Source organism: Lynx canadensis, chromosome C1 (assembly GCF_007474595.2).
Source record: "Lynx canadensis isolate LIC74 chromosome C1, mLynCan4.pri.v2, whole genome shotgun sequence".
NCBI lineage: Eukaryota > Metazoa > Chordata > Mammalia > Carnivora > Felidae > Lynx > Lynx canadensis.
In genome coordinates, this window is record NC_044310.1 from 168,135,696 (window position 1) to 168,161,163 (window position 25,468).

At 36.9% G+C, this 25,468-nt stretch overlaps 1 long non-coding RNA gene across 1 annotated transcript; it reads right to left on the reverse strand.

Annotated features, from left to right (window-relative positions):
- Positions 1 to 3,521: 3,521 nt before the first annotated feature.
- On the reverse strand, positions 3,522 to 23,569 carry LOC115522432. The gene is made up of 3 exons (XR_003971380.1): positions 23,489 to 23,569; positions 23,138 to 23,144; positions 3,522 to 3,534 (listed from the first exon to the last, which is right to left on the reverse strand). It is a non-coding gene; the product is annotated as an uncharacterized LOC115522432 (long non-coding RNA).
- Positions 23,570 to 25,468: the final 1,899 nt, after the last annotated feature.

Here is a 25,468-nt window from a genome sequence, read left to right on the forward strand (position 1 = left end):
TTACTCCTAGCTGCCTTCTCTGCTTCTAATTTCTTTCCCCTAGCCCCAGAGATAAGGCAATCTCCTTGCTTTCTTGGCATCCCTTTTTACTGGTCAGGATAGACTATGCTATGCTGCAGTAAAAATTCACTCTGAAATCCCATGGCCTTAACATAACTAAAGCTTATTCTTTGCCCATGTTACCTGCTTATTTTCTGTCAACATGGAGCTCTTCTCTGTATGGTCACTCCGGATTCCTGGCTGATGGGAGCTCCACTAACCAAACTTGTGTCATCTGGGATGTGTGGTCCTATTTTTGTTTTTTTAAGAGAAGGAAGTGTATAAAGACCTCACCTACTTCTTCTATGCTTTTATTCTATTGCTCAGAGCTAGTCACATGACCTACCTCATTATGAGGCTTTGAGAATTAGTCTCGTATGTCCTAGGGATGAGAAAAGAAGCAGATATTTGTAAGCACTAGTAATGTTCACCACACCTTTCAGATAAACTAGTTATCTTGAGTAGGATAAAATTATCCAAGTTGTAGTATAGAATTAGAACTTCTGTTTATTTAGCTTGGGAGATGTCCTACTCAGGGACTAGTGATTTCATACATGTTTGGCCAGCAATCCAGTAAACTCTTGTTTGGGTTCCAATTCCATCTTCTTTGCACCTTAAATTTATGTTGATATTTTTTTCTAAACACCCCATTTGCTAGTAAAGGAAATAGCAAATATTTACTCCTGGAACCAGTAGCTTCCCTGATCATCTGAGAAATAGTCCTCTATTAGTCCTCCACTTCTCCCGATTTCCATAGGATACATGGAACTAGAACAATAGCCCACAAATTAGAAATTAGAGCAATAGCCCAGAACCCTGAATACTTTTGTGTATGTGATGAGGACTGAGATGGTAGATAGAGTGGAAATGGACTTTTGGGGTCTAAGCAACCATGAGATCTCCGCACTTCCTCATTAGTATGAGAACAATCACATCATCACTTCATATCCCAAAGGTTTTATGTTAGCCTTCCTGGAGTCTTTCTTCTCCTTTCTTGGCTGCCTTAGATGCTCATTTTAGCATGCTCCTACCTACAAATGTTTAGACGGAGAAGACCATGTGTTATGAATTTTCATGGGCTTCTCAATCTTGAAGGACTGAATTAGAAACACTTCTTTTTTTAATTTGTATCATTGATTCTCTGTGCCTTTCCCAGATATCTGAAAATCTAAAAGTAGAACGAATATGTGTTGAGTAAGAGGAAATTACCACAGTTTAGATAAGCCTATGTTGAAAGCATATGTAAACACAATTTATTAATCAAATGGATTCAAGTTACTGCTTCTCTTAGAATTGTAATGTCAATTCGTACTTGCCTGGGGCGAGACTTCTGGCTAATCATGCCTTCTGGAGAGAAAGAAGCCAGAAGACCCTCTTACCAGCTTTAAAAAGGGAAAAATAAGAAAACAGATGCATAGACTCTGCTAGCATCACAACTTTATTTCTGGGGAAAAAATATACCTGCCCCCTGAGAGGAAGAAGACCTTATATGAGCTAAGAGTATAATGCATTCCTAAGAAGCCCAGATGGTAGTCACCAAACAAACTTATGATTAAAGACATTTCTGCTTGTTGTATTTGGTTATAGATCTTTTTCTTTTCTTCCATGTATCTGTAGATGGACTTGGGGTGAATTCTATTTGTGAAAGTATCCCCAATAACTCTCTTCTCTGCCACCTCTTGAAAGGTCTACCAAGGAGATAATAGGGTGCCTCATGTCTGCATGTAGTTTGGCCCTCACTGTGTCAGCTTGCACTGTATATGTCAAAAATCTCAACTAGTTGTTAAAGTTTAAAATTCAGAAGACTTCATATAAAAGTCAGGATGGGGGGATGGTAATACTGGAACTGCATCCCTCCATTGCAACTTTTGGTTGGAGTTGAGTAACAGCTGCTCCTTTTAAAGGAGGCAAGAGCCCCCAAATACTCTTATCTTCCTATTCCCCATTGTCTTATTAACATTTAATACCAGATTTGCCTTGGTATTTTCCTTGGACTTCCAGCCTGTTTTGCTTAATCATTTTTCCTCCATGGCTCCTTTACATATTTGAATTTATGCCTCTGGCTAGTAGGATCAAGTTTCAGTCAAAGCATCAGGGTTGTATTCTTGGATATGTTTTACATGCCCTAGAAGGCCAAGATCCAGGTATCAGCTTAGAAGAGAGAGATCTAGGAGGCCACTTACCTTGCCTCAAGCCTAAGCAAAAAGAATTCTTAGGGCCCATATATGGTCCAGCCAAATATATCAAGGTATGCAGGGGTATGGAATTAAGACCTAGCTAGTAAGCATTTGACAAAATAATTGCATGTATATTATCAGATTTGTTATGGCCTTTGGTATTTTTATAACAAAAATAAACATGATACAAAGCAGTGTAACCAAAAAAGGGAATCTGTTGGTTCTATAACTGAAAAGTGTAGGAGTTAGTGTGGTGTCAGATGTCACCATCAATTTGAGACTTTTGTCTCTATCTTTTGGCTCTGCTTCCTCTGGCTTCATTCTCAGATAGCCACCCTGCCTTATGGCCACAAGATGGCTGCCAGCATTCCCAGAGGTACAGCCTTTCAGGTCTGTATCCAACAGGAGAGAGTGCTTATATTTGTCCTCCTATTTCAGCAAAAGCCTATATACATCACATCAGTACCAATTGGGACAGATCAGTCCCAGTGTCTGTGGCTAGGGAATAACAGTCAGGCAACAGTGACAGGTAGATTTGCCACCAGAAGTAAAAAAAAAAAAAAAAAAAAAAAAAAGAGGGGGTTGGTGTAGTATAGTCCCCCAAATGGAAAGGAGTGAATGAATGATGGATAGCACCAGGATCTGATATCAACTATATCTGGGCAACTTGTTAAAAACAAATTCCTACTGCCCAAATATTCTGATTCATGAGGTGTGGATCTAGGCCCAGGAACCTTCTTATTTAATAAGATCCTTAGGGAATCTGGTACAAGAAGTTATTAATTCAAACTTTGTGAAACACTTTGAGACTGCAGTATCTTATTACAACTAAAAATAAATTCATTATTATATGCCAGGAACTGTCTTAAGTATTTTAGAGGCATTATTTACATTATTTATTATTATACATACATATATACCTATGAAGTAGGTAACATTATTATCCTTATTTTTTAATGAGGAAGTGTAGCTTAAGAAGTTTAACAATTTCCCCAGTGAAACATAGATAAAAGATAATAGATAATAAGTGGCAGAGCCAGGATTCAAATCCAGCACTGTCAGACTCTAAAGTTAATGTTGTTATTATAGTTCTCCCTTCATATTTTTGTGCTTGCCCTAAATTGAAGGATGATTTACCAATCAGAGAGTTTGATCTTCTTATTCTTTGATGTAACGAACAGACAACTTACTGATCTTTATCAGTATGTGTCACTGGATTAGGCAAAGTTATATCAAACATCAGTGTCTTGTTTCTATACTGCTATATACTATATGTGACCTTCAGCAAGTTACATCAGCTTTCTGAACCTCAGTTTCACTTTCTATAAAGAATTACTTATTTCACTATATAAGGAAGACATAGGAATTAAATGAATAAGTAAAAGTGCCAAGACTATACCAGCTCTCAGTAAATACTGGTTTTTTTTCCGTCTCTGTGTTAAATCATAAATTATCACAATGATTTATTTTCCTACCACTTTGGTGCTATTGCTGGTCCATTGAGAAGTTCCACTGCGGGCCTCTTCTCACCCTCAGCATAGGCTCCAATAAATTCTGACCAACTTGTACCCTTCAGAATGTTTGTGATGCCCTTGGCAGCTGGTGTTTCCATTTGAAAGAGGTGGTCAGGGATTATTTTTTTTTTTTTTCAACGTTTATTTATTTTTGGGACAGAGAGAGACAGAGCATGAACGGGGGAGGGGCAGAGAGAGAGGGAGACACAGAATCGGAAACAGGCTCCAGGCTCCGAGCCGTCAGCCCTGAGCCTGACGCGGGGCTCGAACTCACGGACCGCGAGATCGTGACCTGGTTGAAGTCGGACGCTTAACCGACTGCGCCACCCAGGCGCCCCGGTGGTCAGGGATTAGAAAGACAAGAAAGAACAAATATTTATTAAGTGACTAATATGCGTGGTAGGCATATTTCCAAAAATATGTTGCTAAGCTTTACGAACAGTGCAACATCATGTAGATGAGGACTCTAAGTTTGGAGAAGTTATTTGTCCCAGGTCACTCTGTGAGGCAGGTAGGGGCCCAGAATCCAGCCCATGCTTTATCCTAGTGACTTCACAACCTGTGGGATTTTCTGCATGTATTATGCCTTGTGAAAGTAAAGCCCTCATCACAGTTAACTATTCACCTGGTAATGACTCTACTTGAAAGGATTTTATTAGTGAACACCTTGGTGTGCTTGACATATTAATGCTCAAAACCAGAACAGAAAGAAGTTGTCAAATGTGAAGAATTGTGGGCAATTTTAATGATGAGATTTACATTGATTATGACGATAATAAATACATCTCCTTTTAAAAATAGTCCTCACTGACCCTTTTTTACTCTAGAGTGGAAATTAGACATTCAAACTAATCAAATGCTAATGTAATAAGTTCCCTTATAAGGAAAACATCACATAGTTTTGAATACATAGAAGGTTTTTTCTTTTCTCTGAGAAAAACCTTCTGAAATCCCCAGTTGAGTTAAAACAGGTTTTTATTAGAGAACCATAATAAATTTATGACAAAGATAGGTTTTTGCCAAGATGCCTTTCTCATTTGCTTTGCATTCAATTCTGTTAGAAGAATGCTGGAAACATTCAGTTGAATTGGGAAAAAAAATCACCACAGTTCCAAAACTTGGATCAATTATCTAATAATATTAAGAAATTGAATATATTTTCTTATGCATTCCATTTTATCTTTCCAAGACCGTTATCATTGTTCTTTCTGAGGCTCAGGAAGGGTATTCTCTGGGTTTTTCTAAAACTTCCTAGATTTCAAATAGTCTATCCCTTCTCTTCATTGACCATCAATATTTTGAAAATGGCAATAATTTTATTTTCAACCCATAGAAGCCACTCTCACTATGCACCTGGAAGCAATACCAACATCCTTTTCAAGTAATGGGTTTCAAATATGGACTTAAAATATATTGCCATTGTTATGAAACGCAGAGTAGCTAGCAGTGTTATACATTCTCAAAAAAAAAAAAAATAGCTCTAAAATTTTAGCAAAGACATTAGAGGTTGGTATAGACAACATGAATGTTATGCTCTTTTCGTCACAGACCAGTCTCAGATTTTGAGGAGTGTATACCCCTACCCCTTATTCCATCCCCCTGACACATAAATTCTTGAGGGCTATTATATTTGGCAGTGAAATAGGTATTCTAGCATTTGAAAAAAAGCAATTTCAATGGTGTGAAACACCCTGTTTAATTAATTATGTTTAAAAGGACTTCAAACATTGTTTATGCTTTTGTAACAGTGTTTGTAAACTGTAGTATGCATTGGGCCACACTTTTGCAACCTATCTGTACTGGGTTGAGTAATTCCCCCACCCCAGCCCTTCGAATTACTGCCTCCCTGGAACTTCAGAAGGAGACTTTATTTGGCAGTAAGGTCCTTAAAGATGTAATTAGTTGAAATGAGGTCTTTGGTCTTACCATATTAGAGTGGACTCTAATCCAATGACTAGTGTCCTTATAGGAAGAGAAAATGGAGACACAGACCCACAGACACAAAGAGAGGCCATGTGATGATGGAGGCAGATATTAGTGATGCATCCACAAGTCAAGGACTGCCAAGAATTGCCAGAATCCCTTGAAGCTAGAAGAGAGACATGGGATAGATTCTCCATCAGTCTCCATGAGGAACCGACCATGCAGACACTTTGCCTTTGGATTTCTGGCCTCTTGAACTGTTTTCATAATATGCAATCTCACAGTTTACCATGTCTTCCTCCTTTAATTGTTTTTTTTTTTCTTCTGATTTTTCTGTTACTTTATGATCCTAATTAGTCTCTTCTGATGATACCTGTTCCTTTACCTAAACTTATTTTTAAATGTTAGCATGACCCAGGGCTCCTTTTGGTTCCCCATTCTATCTTTATTGTCTTCTTAGGTGATCTCATTCCCTTGATTTGCAAACACCTAAACTCTGATGATGCCCAAATTTACAAGACCAGCCTTAACTTTGCTCCCATATTCCAGGCTCAAAAATCTGTTTCCTCACCTATCCCTTTTGTCAACACCATTGTGTAGAAGAGTCTATTGACATGGAAGAGGCAGAGGCTCACTGTCCTGTGCTGTGACTTGGTGTAGACAAAGGAATATTTTCTTTCCTTGATCTAACCATCACCCAGAATATTGTGTTCACCTGGAGTGTGTAAGAAAACTGAGTCAACACAATTTTTTTAAGTTTATTTATTTATTGAGAGAGAGAGAGGGCACAAGCAGGGGAGGGGCAGAGAGAGAGAGAGAATCCCAAGCAGGCTCTGCACTGTCAGACACAGACTAGTCACAGGGTCGAATCTCAAGAACGTCGAGATCATGACCTGAGCCACAATCAAGAGTTGGTTGTTTAAACAAATGAGCCACCCAAAGTGCCTCAACACAATTTTTTTCATAATTAGGCAAATCTTCGTGTACAGCACACATATATGTACATGCATAATATACTGGGAATTTATGTAGCATTTCATAATTTTTAAATATTTAGATCCAATTCAGCATTCTAAAAATCTATGTAAGAGCCAAGCAAAGTCACCATATTTGATCCCAATCTTAGAATAAAATTCAGGGGCGTCTGGGTGGCTCAGTTGGTTAAGCATCCAACTTGGGCTCAGGTCATGATCTCGCAGTTCGTGAGTTAGTAGAGCCCTGCATGGGGCTCTGTGCTGACAGCTCAGAGCCTGGAGCCTGCTTTGGATTCTGTGTCTCCCTCTCTCTGCCCATCCCCCACTCATGCTCTGTCTCTCTCTGTCTCTCAAAAATGAATAAACGTTAAAAAAATTTTTTTTAATAAAATTCAAACCCCTTTTAATAGTCTTCATTATTATCAAATACAGCTCTTGCTCCCTACTCCCCCAACCCATATTCTGTCCACACTGCTCTTTTTATTTCTTGAATGTTATATCCTACTCAGGATGTTGGTACTTGATTTTCCTCCGACTGGCATATATTTTTTTTTCCCTGACCTTGCACAGATGACTTCTTCTCAGTCCTTCAGGTCTCAATTTAAATGTTATCCCCTGATCAAGGCTTTTCTGGACCCTTGCCCCAACTTGAGTGGCAGCCCCCATTTACTCTATATCACATGACTGTTTGCTTATTTCCTTTGTAAGTCTTTATAGGGTCTATAATATTTTTAATTGTCTGCCCATGTCTCATTCTCTTCTACCACCATTAAAACATGAGTTCAAGAATAGATTTTTTCTGTCTGCCTTACTCAGTGCTGTATGTTAGCACCTATAACAGTGTCTGGCCCACAGCTGGCCCTCATAATTAATTTATACAATTAATTTGTTTTACTAAGCACCTGTGCTAGGATTTGAACTTGAGTTGAACTTGACTCCAGAATTCAAGCTCTTAAATACTCTCTTTGACTAACACTTCATTGAAAGTAAATGACAATAAACAGTAAATGGTAGTAAGGGTAACAGTGGTTGACATCCATCAAGGAAAATTTCTTGGAGACTATGTGAATGATTTAGCAAAAACTTAAAGGAGAGGGGCGCCTGGGTGGCGCAGTCGGTTAAGCGTCCGACTTCAGCCAGGTCACGATCTCGCGGTCCGTGAGTTCGAGCCCCGCGTCAGGCTCTGGGCTGATGGCTCAGAGCCTGGAGCCTGTTTCCGATTCTGTGTCTCCCTCTCTCTCTGCCCCTCCCCCGTTCATGCTCTGTCTCTCGCTGTCCCAAAAATAAATAAACGTTGAAAAAAAAAAAATTTAAAAAAAAAAAAAAAACTTAAAGGAGAACATCTCAGATCAGGTGAACACACAGAAAAAATAAACTGGGTTTATGAGATGAGTGACAAGGAAAGCTTAATTATAAGCTTAATTGTAATTATAATGGAATTGATATGGAACAGACATAACATAACCCTCTGGTGGAAAAGTTTTATTTAATCCTAGTTTCTCCCAGTTTCATGCCAAATTTAAGTTTCTTTTGGAGTTAATGAATGCACTTACACATTTATATGTGTATAATGGGCAAAGCTACAGCTTTCAGAATCAGGTCCGCATTTATTACAGGAGGTGAGAAAGTGCCTGCTGGCTGCCACCATTAGTACTCAAGAGTTGTTAAAACCAAAACGACAAACCTGGAATCTTCTTCTTTACTCATGTTTGCTTTGAGCTGTGCTGTAATATTCAGCATGACTGAGACCTGGTAGAAAGAGCAATGGGAATTAGTGACAGGGGTGGGGACAAGGATTGAACAAATAAAATGTTTTTATTTTGCAAATAAATTTAAGCATTCTCCAAAATGTTGCAGTTTATATACATACATTCATCAGTTTCGAAGAATATGCCACTTTCATTTTGAAGTCTAGTGTTGTTAAATAGGAAAGCCTAAAATACATACACACACACACACACACACATATATATATATATATATGGAAAAATATGGAAAAGTATTATTTACTTCACTCAAACTCTTAGAAAAATATACTCAGATGTACCACCCATGATTCACAATGTGAATGAAGCTGAGGTCCCACTACAAACTACAACTCCCACTCAGAGATAATGAAGCATGAAATGGCACTTTAAAATTACATTGAAAGAAAGTGCCTTTCCAAAACTCAAGAAAAAAAATAGTATTAAAATGTTGAATATGTAGCCAATAAATAGTATGTTGTTTGTGTCAGTTATTTACCCACTATTTTATGTAAATCTTTGCTTTACCTCAACGTTACGACATTTTCTAATAATTTCTTATGGGAACAATTTTATTGATAGATTTGATTTTCAGTCATTTTCAGAAAGAAAATGCATCTGGGCCTGGAGTTTTATTATATCAGGTAGCTATTGTGGTCAAATTCTGAACATAGGTTCCTTTGCTTTATTTGAGTTACCCTCATAAAACATTTTAGACCTTTCTGCTTCTTGAGTGTCATGTGTTTTTATGTTGTTTGAATATGTGTATTTACTATTCTATCAATAGTAAAACTTCAGCTGTTCTCCATAGGTAAACAATTTGTGTGTGTGTGTGTGTGTGTGTACAAAGCCCAAAGAAGGTATTCATGGCTCTCTGATCTTAAGTGTTAGCCAAGAAAGAAAGAAGAAAAGTATCTTTATTCAAATACTTTATTTTACTTTTAGGTATATCATATTATGCCTTAAAACTAATTTTATTCTTCTTGATTTTTCAGTTATAATTATATAAAAATTACATATACCCACTGATGAATTTTGCTGCTTTAAAGAAATATTTGCATGAGAATAATACATTTGGTGTAGTAGAATATAAAAAATTAATAGTGATTTTATTTTTTCCCCTAAATAACAGGAAATGTTTCCAATTATTTTTTAGAGCAGGACATTTGGTACAGATAATGTTGCTATAGCAACTTTAGAACAGACTTAATTTGGGCCACAGTGAGTGCACCCACTTGTTTTAAATTCATCATTCAGTCTAATCTAGCATTTACATGAAGAGCTGCATTTACAAACACTGCAGCAGGAGTGCCTATGTGGAAGGTTGTTTAGGGATACTATGCCTCATATTTCTACTTGCATTCATGGCATTTATTAAGAGCTTATATCACAGGGTTACCAAGAGCTATAGTGTTTATTAAGAAGAAATAATTTCTTACTCCAATTTTACTCAAGATTAACAGCTTTGAAAATTAATTTAACCTTAACATATCTCTGAAAATATTTTGACATTAAAATACAATTTACTATTTAGTGTTAAGCCTTACAAAATCTTGGAAAGGAAATATTCCTTGTGTTTGCCTGTAGGAAGATATTTTAACTTAGTCTGCATTAGCTTATTTCTACTATAACGACACTAGGTACCTATTAGAATCTTGCCAGTATTTACACATATTTAAGACCAAGCTGGTTTCAGATGAGAATGTATGGGGTTTCCCAATTCTACAAAAACATGCTAAATGCACTGGTCTCCAGGTTTCAGTCTCATGAAGGATAAATCTTTAACTTAGGATTTCAGGTAAGATTTCATCTCTGTCACAATTGAAGTATTGCTTTAGAGGCAGCAATATCTTCCCACCTTTTTACCTGTGCCTAGAATTTGTTTCCTGTCCACCTATGTTAAGATTCAACTCCAGTGTTAGGACCTCTGCCAGACCTTTCGTGATTTGCACACTGCAGAGTCCCTTTTCTCCAGAACATTGTGTCTAGACTGGGCTCAGCTATTTTCACATACTTGCTTGTGTATTTCTCACTACTAGACAGAGCTTCCTATGAGGAATCTTTCCTTGAACTTTGTGTCTTCTTTCCCCCCCCGCCAACGCAGTTATCTGGTATACTGTAGCAGTAGCACTACATACAAATTCAACAAACGTTTGTTTATTTTTTTTTTAACGTTTATTTATTTTTGAGACAGAGACAGAGCATGAGTGGGGATGGGGCAGAGAGAGAGGGAGACACAGAATCCAAAACAGGCTCCAGGCTCTGAGCGGTCAGCACAGAGCCCGACGTGGGGCTCGAACTCACGGACTGTGAGATTGTGACCTGAGCCGAAGTCGGACGCTCAACCAACCAAGCCACCCAGGCGCCCCAACAAACGTTTGTTTAAATCAATTAACATATAGCTGGCTATTGACCACTTACCACGAATTATATAAAAAGTGTTACAGACTTACTATTTGGGGGGGGAGGGGTGGTGAGACTTAGAACACGTAGGTAATACATAGCATATGTGTAATTTAGGTGATACCCAAGGGTACAAGGCAATGAATGTCATCTGTAAAATGACTGAAACCAGTAAGAGCAGTAAGTTATGCAAGAGTTTAAGAGAAAGCTAGGAAGATCAGAGAAGGTTTTAAGGAAATGGGAAGATCTGAGCTAACCTTGAAGTATAGTTGGGAATTGGGGAAGTAGGCAAGAGTATGGAAGGTTTCTTCAGAGAAGGGCCAAGAGCAAAAAGCAATGGAAACATGATAATTGATCAAGGGACAGTAACTATACAAATGTGGCTGCGTCTAAAGCTATCTGAAGGAGAGGAGATGCCTGAAGAGTAGTTAAGATTCCAGAAGAGTGGTTAAGACCAAGTGTCTTTTAAGAAATGACTGTGGAAATTATAAAGAAATGTTTTAAATTATATACTACAGAATTCCAGTGTCCCAGTGTCCAGACTTAGAATTGGTTCTGATATTTATTAACTATTATTTTACCCTCAGAACATTTTTAGAACCATAAGTAAAATAGTCATGACAAAGTAAAATATGAAATATCCAATTCTTTCTCAAATGCACTAGCTCCCAATAAGACTGTTTTTAACAGATATTTCACACAAGACAGGAATGCAATGAAACAATGTATTTTAAGAAAAGGTAAACTTGATTGATATCTCATCTGCCCTGAACTCCTACTAGTTCCATACCTTTAATCTCATTATTTAATCTCTCCACTGACAGAAATACCTTAAACATCAACAAAGAGGTAACTATTTATATAAAAGAGAATTGAGCTAATGATAGAGAAAAGATTTGAAGATCATCTTCCTGGCTCAAAAAACATAACAAAAGGAGGCTCTTGAACTTTGTATTATATAACTATTATATCCAAGAAAATAAATTTTTTGAGAATAAAAAGAATAGGCTGTTGAATTTTAAAAATCTAAAGTAATCATTATATATGCTCAAAGGTTTAAAAAAAACAGGTAAAATTTAAAATAAATAATTAAGAAGAAAAATTGTGGAAGGTTGTAAATCTAATTTAATGAGAGGTCAAGACATGTAAGTTTGTATAAAAGACTAATTCTGAGGAGAAACATTAAATAAAACATAGTGTGGGAGTCAACTATTAAGTGAATGAAGACTGGATTTAGAGAACAGTCAGGAATACAGAAGGAGACGTGACAAATGCAACAAATACAAAACCCTGGTGTTTAACCTTTAAATCAGTGATCTGGGACACTAGAACACACTATGGTGTGGGGGGGGGGGGAGGAATGAAAGGAAAACATAAAGAGCTATGTGCCAAATTAACAGAATATGATTCAGGATCAAAATTGCTAATCTTTTGCTAGCAATAAGAAAATAAAAGGTAGGGAACTCGGTTTTAATAACATGATATTAAACCAATTATGAGAAGTAAAGGCAATGTGAAATAGGATAGAAAATCCCATACTCTTGCCTCCCAAGAGCATTGAGGATTAATGAGACAACAACAATACAATTCCATTTGATACAAAAGGAAGGTGATGAAGCTTCAATGGGAAAGTGTCTTTATTAATGAAGAAATAAAGTTTTGTTTGCATGTTAAAAATTCTAAGCTTGAAATTTCCCACTCTAGAATTGTAAGAAAATAGCCTTGCTGCTATTTTAGGGTCTTATCCTTCTGTTTCAAAAAGTGATCACAGGTCAGGATGCTCCCTAACCTATAAGAGGCAAATAAGTAATAGTCTTTTTTTTTTTTTTTTGCGGGGGGGGGGGTGGGGAGGGGGAGACCCTATAGAGAATGATGCGATCTCATCCTTCTAAACATTATCCATTGCCTCACAACTCTTAGAGTCATTAATTAGTACCCCAGCCTTATTTAGTAATAAAATTAGAATGAGATCCAGTAAAACTTTGGTTTGTGAGCATAATTCATTCTGGAAACATGCTTGTAATCCAAAGCACTTGTATGTAAAAGCGACGTTCAAGAACCACTGGTTCAATTGTGATCATGTGACATTTGGCATCACGTACCTTGTATTGCAAGACATCACTTATCAAGTTAAAATTTATTACAGGGGCGCCTGGGTGGCTCAGTTAGTTAAGCGTCCAACTTTGGCTCAAGTCATGATTTCACGGCTTGTGGGTTCAAGGCCCATGTCGGACTATGTGCTGACAGCTCAGAGCCTGGAGCCTATTTCAGATTCTGTATCTCCCTTTCTCTGTGCCCCTCCCCTGCTCACATGTCTCAAAAATAAATAAACATTAAAAGTTAAAAAAAAAAGTTCATTAGAAATATTTGCTCATCTTGCAGAATACTTGCCGAACAAGTTACTTGCAATCTAAGGTTTTACTGTATATAGAAAATATAATAATGATATGATATGTATTAATCATTTACCATATTCTAGTCACTGTGCTAAACGTGTTTAATGTAAACATATTAAACATGCTTGCTACAGTACCTCATATGATCATCAGTGTGAGTGTACTATTTATCAATTCATTGCCTCTCAACTACCAACTCTATCCTTCATTCTCTGTTGTGACAAAATAGAGCTGAACTTTTAAGTATTTTTCCTCTGCAAAGTAGTGCAAAGCTACACTTTGTTGTTGGAAGTGCTGGGGAACACTGAAGGAGGAAGGAATGTGTCTCCTCCTGGGTCTGGCGTGCTCCCCTTGCCAGGCTTTTGCAGAGAGCACACCTTCCCTAGCATCTGGCTCCTGCTAGTGCTGCAGCTAGCTGGACCAGTGGCCACACACTTTCCCCAACACCCAGTCAGTCAGACAGCTTCACAGTCAAGCCCCGTGGGAGAAGCACCTCCCTGCGGATGGCTTTTCCCGGTACCTTCTCGTTCCCCTTTGCAGCCAGCAAATCCCACTGTTCTTCTCTAGGTGCCCTCTCTCGGCCCTCAGGCGCTCTGTAGAGTGTCAGTCCTCCATTACCTCCAGTGCCCTGGTGCAGCTAACAATTTTTTTATGTTAAACTCACACTGTTCAAGTAACTGTGAGTTTTCTGTCTTCTGCTTGTAACCCGACTGACAGGGCTTTCACAAGGTAGCAGTTAGAAAATAGACTGAGAGCACAACTGTTCCAATGTCACATAGCTAATAAATGGGAGATCGGGAGCTGAACTTTGTTTTTCCTCACTTCACGGCTCAAGTTCCTATTTACAACCACGTATAATTAAAAATAGCTCCCCCTTCTATTCTTGGAAGTGTCTCAGTTTGTGTGATAAATTACATGGCCACCCGAATTATACTAGTCTATTTCTCATTTCGTTTAAAGCAGCAATTCTCAAACCGTTTACCTTGTGACATAAATGAGAAGGGTCACATGTGTGTCACACTCTGTCCAGTTCCTTGAACTCCTTTTCTTACACTCCAGAAAGCACATGCCAAGACAGACTCAAGAGATGTTGATAGGGAGATTACCTTGAACCACCTCTAAGTTATTATTAAGGCAAGTCCTTCACATGTTTTGGTACTATCTACTATCAGTAATTAATTACTTATGACACCTTACACCTGATTGAGACACTATATGTGGTGAAAATAGCTACTCTAATCCATTCACTGAAGATACGTTCTCCTGTGTAAGCCAAAACTTCTCAGTTGCCTTATGTAATATACAATTTATTATGTACAACATAATATACAAATATTAGCATTTAATGTATGCTTCACTAACATACAAAGTATATTTCTTTACTAATATACTTTAAAAAGTTGACTGTTCTAAGGGTACCAAGTTACATCTCAAGCAGGACAATCACTTTGGTGCTTTATCAATATCTTGATTATTAACTTTTTACATGTAAATAGCTCAGAATAGTGATCTAGAGAGCAAACACACACGCAAAACTGTACATCTTACTGAGAACATCCTGAAATAATTTTTTTTAAATGTGATTGGACTTTGCCTTTGCATCTTCAGATAAACTATTAAACATTGCTCCCAATAATCCAGGAACAAAGATTCCTTAGTAATATGCTAAAAAATTCCACAGCTTTCTAGGGTTATGAAATATGATTTATTCTAGCTTTACATCTGAGGGAAAAGAAGTGAACACAATTGAAGTTATAGTTCCCCTTCCCAAAGTTTAGAAACCAGGAGGTTCAGAGAAAAAGTATGGTAAACAGAATGAGACAGAGTGGCACATCATAGATGTTCAATAACTAAATAACAAATGAATGTGTTGAGTGGATAGACGAATGCTATTTCTTCATACACACATCAACTTCAGTCCTCCAACATGCTTACCTCAATATTGTGTAGCCTAAGCATCTAAAATGTGCAAGTCATTGACAATTTCAGACTCCATTTGGAGTGAGGAGAAGCACTTTGAGAATCCAACCTTATCATCTTAAGGATCATGTGGCTTATGTGTCTGAGTGGGGATAACACTCTGGCATTGGGCCTTGCTCCACCAACAGCCTGGCCTTGAACTAGCAGCTGTGACCTATCACTCTCTGCGGTTTTGCCTACAGGCTTCTTTGGCTTACATGAGCCTCTGCATCTGTTCTCTGCATACTAGTGAGATTTGCCTGCCTTAAGATATTTAATATCTATCACAGAGGCACCAGATGCCCGATGGAAAAAGAATACTAATGAATGCCGTAGAAGCAGGTTCAGGAAAGATTACGGAAATTGTTTACAGAAGGCTTAAAATGGATGTGATACTAACTGCTGGCATGGGTTTCATTTGACTGTTTCTAGAAATAAGATGTTGTTGTTCGTGTGATTATTTGGTTTCATTGGCAATTTGGATTCTCTCCAGGTATTACAAATATTCCAGATATCCTACTCTTACCTAGAATTGTAAAACAGCTAGTTGATAAGATTGACTACTATCTGAATGTTTAGCAGGGTACCTCGAGTTCTCAAGCTCCAGTTCTCAGAAGAAATATTCATTTGAAAAATACTTTTGATGTTTTGCCTTGGTGAATGTTTGTGCTGATTACAGAGTGAGAGTTTACGTCTATGGTTATGCAACCTCATTTTAATAATGTGTGTGTTGTTTTTTTTTTTAATTTTTTTTTTCAACGTTTATTTATTTTTGGGACAGAGAGAGACAGAGCATGAACGGGGGAGGGGCAGAGAGAGAGGGAGACACAGAATCGGAAACAGGCTCCAGGCTCCGAGCCATCAGCCCAGAGCCCGACGCGGGGCTCGAACTCACGGACCGCGAGATCGCGACCTGGCTGAAGTCGGACGCTTAACCGACTGCGCCACCCAGGCGCCCCAATAATGTGTGTTTTTGAACACAGGGCCATAATATGCTTATAATAAACACAAATAAGTAGGCAGTGGACAGTACATTAAATGTATCTGTTAGAGATGCTTGTTTCCAGTGGAGTGTTGGTTTAGAAAGATCTTTGCATATTTAGAACCATTAATCCTGCAAATTACAATTAACACTTTTTAATTGAGATATAATTAATTGATACATAACATTAATTTCAGGCATTCAACATAATGACTCAATATTTGCATATATTGCAAAATGATAGTCTAGTTAATATAGTCTAGTTAATATCCATCACCATACATAGTTACAGAATTTTGTGTGTGCTGAGAACTTTTAAGACAATCAACAATTTTTTTTTTTTACTTTTTTAATTTTTTTTTTCAACGTTTATTTATTTTTTTGGGGGACAGAGAGAGACAGAGCATGAACGGGGGAGGGGCAGAGAGAGAGGGAGACACAGAATCGGAAACAGGCTCCAGGCTCTGAGCCATCAGCCCAGAGCCCGACGCGGGGCTCGAACTCACGGACCGCGAGATCGTGACCTGGCTGAAGTCGGACGCTTAACCGACTGCGCCACCCAGGCGCCTTGACAATCAACAATTTTTAACAGAAAATTGGAAATCCATGGTATAGACTGTATACAGAATGATAAATTTATCATCATAACAAGAGCTACTGAATTCATCCAAGGCAGTTGGAAAGTATTGAAACAAAATCTTAGCTGGATTTGATTTTTTAAAATAGCTTTATGTCTTTTATTCCTCTGTAAATTACTGGATACTTTCTTGATTATAGAACAAATAGCACCAGGGAAACCAGCTGTATATGTTTCTCTTCTGCCACACTTTCACTGCGGTGACAAGAGAGTAGCCCTCAGCCCATTTTTGACCCCTCAGCCTGATGCTCAGGCAGTACCAGTTTTTGTTTGTTCTGTTTTTTCGGTGTCAAAGCGATGCCTGGATGCTCCAAGCTTTTCAGCTAGAAGGTTCAGGGAGAGGATGAAGGAAAATGTTTAGAATGCATTGTATCAATAGCATTGGTGTGGAGCTGCTGAGGTGTGAGCACTTAAACTGTTAAAGGGGCTGAAAAAAGCGACCAGCAATTGAGAATAAAAAGTTTCAGTAATTGCCAGTCCCATTGCCTTGGTTGTAACAGGCAAAATATTCTGCATCCCATTATATATCCTGTGCTGTATCCCATCCCCCATGAGACAGAGATTAATGCTGCAATACCAAAGAAGGAAAATGTGATTACACCAGATTTTATTGTAATACCATTATCGATTTGTTGCCATAATAATGTAGGATGCACATTGCTTTACTTCAGTAATTTTTTATTTTTCTACATTTCCCTCTAGAGATTTGAGAGTCTATATGTCTATAAAATTGCACCTTGGGTCTGCAATTGGAAATCCCATCTATTGTTCTAAAGTTACCTTTAATCTGACTATCCAGATAGGCATAAACTATCGTGGTAATAGAATGTATATCCCTAGTACTATAAATTTTTTATCATCTTGCTACTGTCTTAAGCGTACCTTAGTTTTTAAGGTGTATCTAGACACACCAGGATTTTTCCTCCATCTTAGTCATTTTTATTTGTGGGATGAAATGGGTTCTGCTATATTAAAGATTTCAAACTTAAACATCCAAAAACAAATTATGCCAGTCTTCTTCACACTAATCTCTTTAAAATCAAAATATGTTTTAGTCTTATTAAAACAAAACAGAAAAGCTTTGGGGCTTTTTAGAGCTTTCTATGTTCCCATCACTGATTGCTATTGAAAAGACACATTTTCCAGTTACATTAGACACATTTCGAAAGATAGTTTCCCATTTATATCTCTGTTTCACATCTCTTGTTGAGTTTAGACTCCTGTGGTCAACTGTTCAGTTAACATTAGAGGTCCCAAAGGCATTTCACTCTTCACACATCCAAAGTGACGTTTTTGGTTTCTCTTTAAACCTGCTTCCTCCTCTTCCTCATCTCAGGAAATGCCATCACTTTCCAACCAGCCATTTTTGCCAAAAAGCTAGGGATCATCTTCCTCCTTCCGCATATCCTGTCCATCAGCAACTTCCGGTGGTTACATTCCCTAAACATATTCCAAATCCATCCACTCCACTCCCACTGCCCCTGCCCTAGTCACCACCTAGGGCCTCTCAGTGTCCATTTATGGTGTCCTCTTGGCCATTCCCCATGAAGGAAAAAAGCAGTCTCTTAAAACATCATGTAGATCATGTCACATCCCAGTTTCACTTAGAATAAAATGGAGAACTCTAGATGTTATATTTAAAATGAAATCTAAACTTCTTACTCTGGTTTGTAAAGTCTAGCCTCTGCCCACCTTGGGAACATTACTTTCTGTTGTCTCCCCTGCCAGATAGTTACCAGCCACACTTTACCTCCCTGCCCAGGGAATGTGAATGTGCTATTCCCCTGCTGTGAATGCTCTTCTCATCTTTGAATTCTTGGCTCCTTTTCACCCTTCAGGTCTCAGTTTAAATATCATCTGCCTAGAAAGATTTTCTTCCTGGCCACCTTATTTAAGTATGATCCCCAGCCCTACCTCACCAGTATTATTTTCTTTTACACACACCCCCCCCGTCCTATTTTCTTCATAACACTTTTCAAAAATCTATCATTATTTAATTAGCTGCCTGTCTTTCTGTCTGGGCTAAAAGTTCCATTAAGTCAAGGATATTGTCTACCTTGTTTATCCTTATAGCCCCAGAGCCTAATACAGTGTCAGTCACATAAGAAATGATAAATAGACAGACTGATGTCCCCCTGGGTCATCATTTACTGTAGTCTTGTGTATCACTGCTTACTCACTTCTATACCCATCACTTAATTCAATTCTTTGTTCAAAATAAACATTTCAAAGCTATTTCAAGTTCTATTACCTTATCTCTGGTCCCTTATAATTCAAAAATAATCTTAAAGATGTTATTATTTTATTAATCTTTTGTGTGTTTTCTTCTATAACTTAGCTCATTTTTTTTATACACCAAGTATAAATTGGTGGTCCACAAACTTCACAAAACTACAGTGGTTAATACAAAAAAAGTTCATTTCTACTATTGCCCCACATCCTAGGCACATCAGCAAGTGTCTCCACTCTGTATTATCATTCAGGATGCAAATGGACAGATAGAGATCTCACTACCCCACAGCTGCATAGTATGTCATAGTGCCTCCTTAGTGAGGGAATAAGGGAGAAATATGAAGGAAAGGGAGAAATAAGAAATTGCACGTGCTTTTTCCCTAATCCAGAAATAGCACACCACGCTTGTGTTCACGTGTCACTGGCCAGGATTAGTGGCATGGCCCTGCCTAACTGCAGAGGGACCCTAGGTAAAAAATGCAAGGAGCGTTTTCTCTCTGCCATTCCTTCTATACCATCTAAATGGTATAACTAACCATCTTAAAGTATCTAGAACTTTTTGCTTTTCAGTCATTTAATAAGAATGCATGTATGTGTGTGTACATATATATTGCTCAGCTCAAATATATGGCCCTTAGTTGTAATATAATTCAATTTAGGAGGGAGTGTTTTTTGCAGACACTAGCAGTTAATGTGCACAACACACATGGAATAAAACCTTGAAAGAGTGTATGTTTTATAACACACTGTGTAAATCAGTAGAAAAGCAATAGTGTGATCATGGGTGGAAAAATTGAAATATGAAAAATGAAAAGAATATTTTATTCAGACATAAAAAATACTATTTCAAGTATAATTTGTTCTTTTAATCTGATAAAACCATATATACTTAGACATATACAAGAAAAAAGTTCCAGTAGATCCCCATTGCTCTCTAGATCAAAAATTTTTCACTGTAACTGTTAAAGTCTTCCTATCAGTTAATAATACCTTGTCTGCTTCACTCTTTCAAAAATAAATCTTTATTTGTGCTAAAGACTTGGCTTAGCACTAACATTGGAAATCTCAAAAATATGGGGTCTCTAACTTTAAGAAGTCTGTTTAATGAGGGAAGGGTGTCTTGTAAATGGTTAAGTGCAATGTGATAATAGTTGCAATAAAAGTGTATGCAGGTGTTAAAGGAACAGAGGAAAGAGTTAAAAAAGGCTTTATAGAAGCGACAACATTTGATTAGAATCTCAAAGAATGATTTGTGGTAAGTAGGGAATGGAGAATCTAGTACAGATCACAGGACCAAATGCCAGAAATGAGGTTGTACCTAAATATCTGCATATCCCTACAAACCCCAGGCCCACGTCTTTAGTCAGGCCTTGCTTGCTGGGGAACATTACAAAGAAATACTGGCAGCCCCAGTGAGGGGAATTTCATTAAGTATAGAGAAGATTAAACATGCTCTGAAAGAGAGCCCGACATGTACAGAGTCACAGTGAAATTAAAGAACATGGTGGATTGTGTGTTATATATAATATCCCAATAAAATTTTATTTTTTTCTTTCAAAAAAAAAGAACACAGTGTATATCAGATTGACAGATACCAAAACTTTGTGTGATATGTGGGTGTGTAAGACCTCTCACACATTGCTAGTATGTGAAGACAAAAAGTACAATCTCTATAAATAATGATTGGCAACTTCTAGAAAAGTTGCGCACACATTATTGATTGTATGCAATTCCTTTTCTAAACATCTATCCCAAAATTGACACTGGCAAAAATGTGAAAAGACATTCTGTACAAGGCTATTGATTACAGCACTATTTTTTAAATAAAAAATATATAAATAATAACTGTCAACTAAGATGGGCTGGCTGACTAAACGATTGTCCATTTATACAACATAGTCAAAGCCCCTGTGAAAGGAATGGGCACTGTCTTTATTTACTACTATGGAATAACTCCAGCGTATATGTAAGTGAAAAAGTGAAGTGAGGAAGAGTGAGTATAATATGCCACCGTTTGTTTAGGAAAGTAGGGACATGAATATTTACATCATATAGATAGAGTATACACAATTGCCATTTTTCCATTAAAAAGCAGCCACATATTGGCAGTTTGATGTGGTTCTACTTAAAGTATATGCCTAGGGGCGCCTGGGTGGCTCAGTCGGTTAAGCGGCCAACTTCGGCTCAGGTCATGATCTCGCGGTCCGTGAGTTCGAGCCCCGCATCCGGCTCTGTGCTGATGGCTCGGAGCCTGGAGCCTGGAGCCTGCTTCTGTTTCTGTGTCTCCCTCTCGCTGCCCCTCCCCCATTCGCGCTCTGTCTCTCTCTGCCTTTCAAAAATGAATAAATGTTAAAAAAATAAAATAAAAAAAAAGTATATGCCTATATTTTTTGAGTCGAAAAGATAAGAAATGTAAATGGCGTCTTCAAGATACAATGACACTTACTCCAGTTTTGCCGCAGATGGCCCTGGTTTATACTTGTTTCCAAGGTGTAATTGTCAATATAACCCCTTTTCACTCTTGAAACATGTCCCAGTTTAGACTAAAATTTTATTTTCATGTGGAGGAATGAAGGAAGAAAGAGGTGCAAAAGACAGGTGGGAAAGAAAAAACCGGATGGGAAGGGCAGAGATAGAAGTTTGACATCTTTGAACATTTTTTTTCTCAGTTTAAGTTTGAAAAGATAAATATTTTAAATCAAAAGTTAAATGAAATAAACCTAGATGCATATTCAGTTGGTAGCATAACTATACAGAAACAATGTAAAATAGCATGAAAATGCAATAATAGTTCCCTACTGGGGGAGGAAAAAAAGAACTGCAAATATGTCTTTTATGAATTATACTATTGTCGATACTGTTGGTATTATTCTGAGATAGCTTTGTGTGTAGTGCAGAATAAAGCAAATGAATAATTGTATTGGTGTCATTAAGAACCAGAATTTTCAGCATGAGAGAAAAGATGGTAAAAATGTAAGATCAATAGATTCAGTAAGTATCGAATGGGTCTCAATTTCAATTAAAAATATCAGTGTTAACCTAGGATATGTTATATCTTTTTTTAAAGGATTTTATTTTTTAGAGCAACTTATTTTTTAGAGTAGGTTCATAGCAAAATTGAGCGGAAAATACAGAGATTTCCCATATACTCTCCTCCCCCACACATGCATAGCATATACTATTATCAGTATCACTCACAACACCATTTGGAACTGCATGGGTCCACTTATATGCAGATTTTTCTCAATAAATACAGTACAATACTATAAATGTATTTTCTTTTCCCTTTGATTTCTTAATAATAATATTTCTTCTAGCTTAGTTTATTATAAGAGAAAGTATACAATACATATAACATACAAAATATGTGTTAATCAACTGTTTATGTCATTGGTAAGATTTCCAACCAACAGTAGCTTATTAGTAATTATGTTTTGGAGGAGTTCAAAAAATATATGTGGATTTTTTACCATATTGGGAGTTGCTGCCCCTAACCCCTGTATTTTTCAAGGGTCAATTATATTTGTTACAGCTGATGAATCCACACTGACAAATCAAAATCTCCCCAAATCCATACTTGGTTACACATTCTATGTGTTTGGACCAATGTAAAATGATATGTATCCATTATTATAATATAATATACAATATATAGTAATTATACATTATGATATCATACAGAATATTTTCCCTGCTCTAAAAATCCTCTGTTCTCTGTCTGTTCATCCCTCCCCACTCCCATGCCTGTCAACCACTAATCTTTTTACTGTTTCCATAGTTTTGCCATTTCCAGAATATCAAATAGTTGGCATTATATACTACGTGGTCTTCTTGAATTGGCCTCCTTCACGTAGTAATATGCATTTAATTTCTTCATGTCTTTTCATAACTTGTTAGCTCATTTCTTTGAGTGCTAAATGATATTCCATTGTCTAAAGGTAGCATAATTTTTATCCATTCAGGGATTATGTTTTTTACTGTATGTTTTGTATTTATAAGCTGAAAATCAGATGTTAAGTATGTTTTTCCTGTAACTAATTTTCTGCATCTTATTAATGAAATGACCCAAATCTAAGGATCTCAATATATCTAAAAATATTAGTTCATTTTTTTTAAAAAGTTACAGCTTAGAAGAAATGAATAAATTTCTAGAAACACACAACCTACCAAGACTGAATCATGATGAAATAGAAAATCTAAACAGGCTGATTACTAGTAAGGAGATCAAATCAGTAATCAAAAACCTCTCAACAAATACAAGTCCAGGACCAGATGACTTCACTGGTGAATTCTACCAAACGCTCAAAGAATGCTTCTTCTCAAACTCTTCCAAAAAATAGAAGAGGACAGAAAAGTTCTGTCCAAACTCATTTTATGAGGCCAGCACTACCCTCATACAAAAACCAGTCAAGAATAACACAAGAAAAGAAAATTTCAGGCCAATATTTCTAAAAAACACAGGTGCAAAAATCCTCAACAAAATATTAACAATTCAAATTAGCAATACACTAAAAGGATCATACATAATAATCAAGTGAGATTTATTTCGGGGATGCTAGGATGGTTCAACATCCACAAATTAGTCAATGCAATACACCACATTAACAAAATGAAGGATGAAAATCATGATCATCTCAATAGTTGCAGAAAAAGCATTTAAAAAAAAATTCAACATCCATTTATGATAAAACTCTCAACAAATCCTCAACGTAATACCTCAATGTAATAAAAGCCATGTATGACAAGCCCACAGCTAACATCATACTCAACGGTGAAAAGCTGAAAGCTTTTCTTCCAAGGTCAGGAACAAGACAAGTATGCCTAATGTCACTACTTTTATTCAACGTACTATTGGAAGTCCTACCCATAGCAATTAAACAAGAAAAAGAAATAAAATCAGCCACATTGGAAAGAAAGATGTAAAACTGTCACTCTTTGCAGGTGAAATGATATTATGTATGGAAAACCCTAAAGACTCCATCAAAAAGCTCCTAGGATTAATAAACAAATTCAGCAGTGTTGCAGAATACAGAATAAATACACCAAAATCTATTGTGTGTCTATACAGTTATAACAAACTATCAGAAAGAGAAATTAAGAAAACAATTCCATTTACAATTGCATCAAAAGAATAAAATACCTACAAATAAATTTAACTGAGGCAAAAAAAATCTATTTACTAACAACTACAAGATGTTAATGTAAGAAACTGAAGAACACAAATAAATTCAAAGATATTTCATGCTCATGGATTGGAAGAACTAATATTGTTAAAATGTCCATACTATTCAAGACAATCTATAAATTCAGTGCAATCTATATTAAATTCCAATGTCTGGGGCGCCTGGGTGGCTCAGTCGGTTAAGCGTCTGACTTCATTCAGCCAGGTCACGATCTCGCGGTCCGTGAGTTCGAGCCCCGCGTCGGGCTCTGGGCTGATGGCTCAGAGCCTGGAGCCTGTTTCCGATTCTGTGTCTCCCTCTCTCTCTGCCCCTCCCCCGTTCATGCTCTGTCTCTCTCTGTCCCAAAAATAAATAAACGTTGAAAAAAAATTTTTTTTTAAAAATAAATAAAAATAAATTCCAATGTCATTTTTCACAGCAATAGAACAAACAGTCCTAAAATGTGTGTAGAACCACAAAAGACCCCAAATAGCCAAAGTAATCTTGAAAAAGAAGAACAAAACTGGAGGCATCAGCCCCCTTATTTCAAACTACATACAAAGCTATAATAATTAAAACACTATGGTATTGGCATAAAACAGACACATAGATCAATGAAACAGATAGCCCAGAAATAAACCCACATATATGTGATGAATTAAATTATGGCAAAGGAGCCAAGAATATACAATGGGCAAAGAACAGTCTTCAATAAATAATGTTGAAAAACTGGACAATCACATGCAAAAGAATGAAACTGGACCACTATCTTACACCATATACAAAAATTAATTCAGAATGGATTAAAGAACATAAGGTCTGAGACCAATAAAACTCTTGTAAGAAAACATAGGCGGTAAGCTCCTTGATATAAGTCTTGGTGAACTATTGAATCTGACACAAAGCAAAGGCAACAAAATTAAAAATAAACAAGTAGGACTACATCAGAGTAAAGAGCTTCTGCACATCAAAAGAAACGATCAACAAAATGAAATGGCAACCTACAGAATGGGAGAAAATATTTGCAAATCGTATATCTGATAACAGGTTAATATCCAAAATATGTAAAGAACTCATATAACTCAGGAAAAATAAAAAAAAAATCTAGTTAAAAAATGGGCATAAGGTCTGAATAGAAATTTTTCCAGAGAAGACATACAGATGGCCAAAAGATAAATGAAAAGACTCTCAACATCAGAAATCATCAAAGAAATTCAAATCAAAACAACAAGATATCATCTCACACATGTCAGAATGGCTATTACCAATAATAATAATAATAATAACAAGGATTGGTAAGGAGGAGAAAAGAAAACGCTTGTACA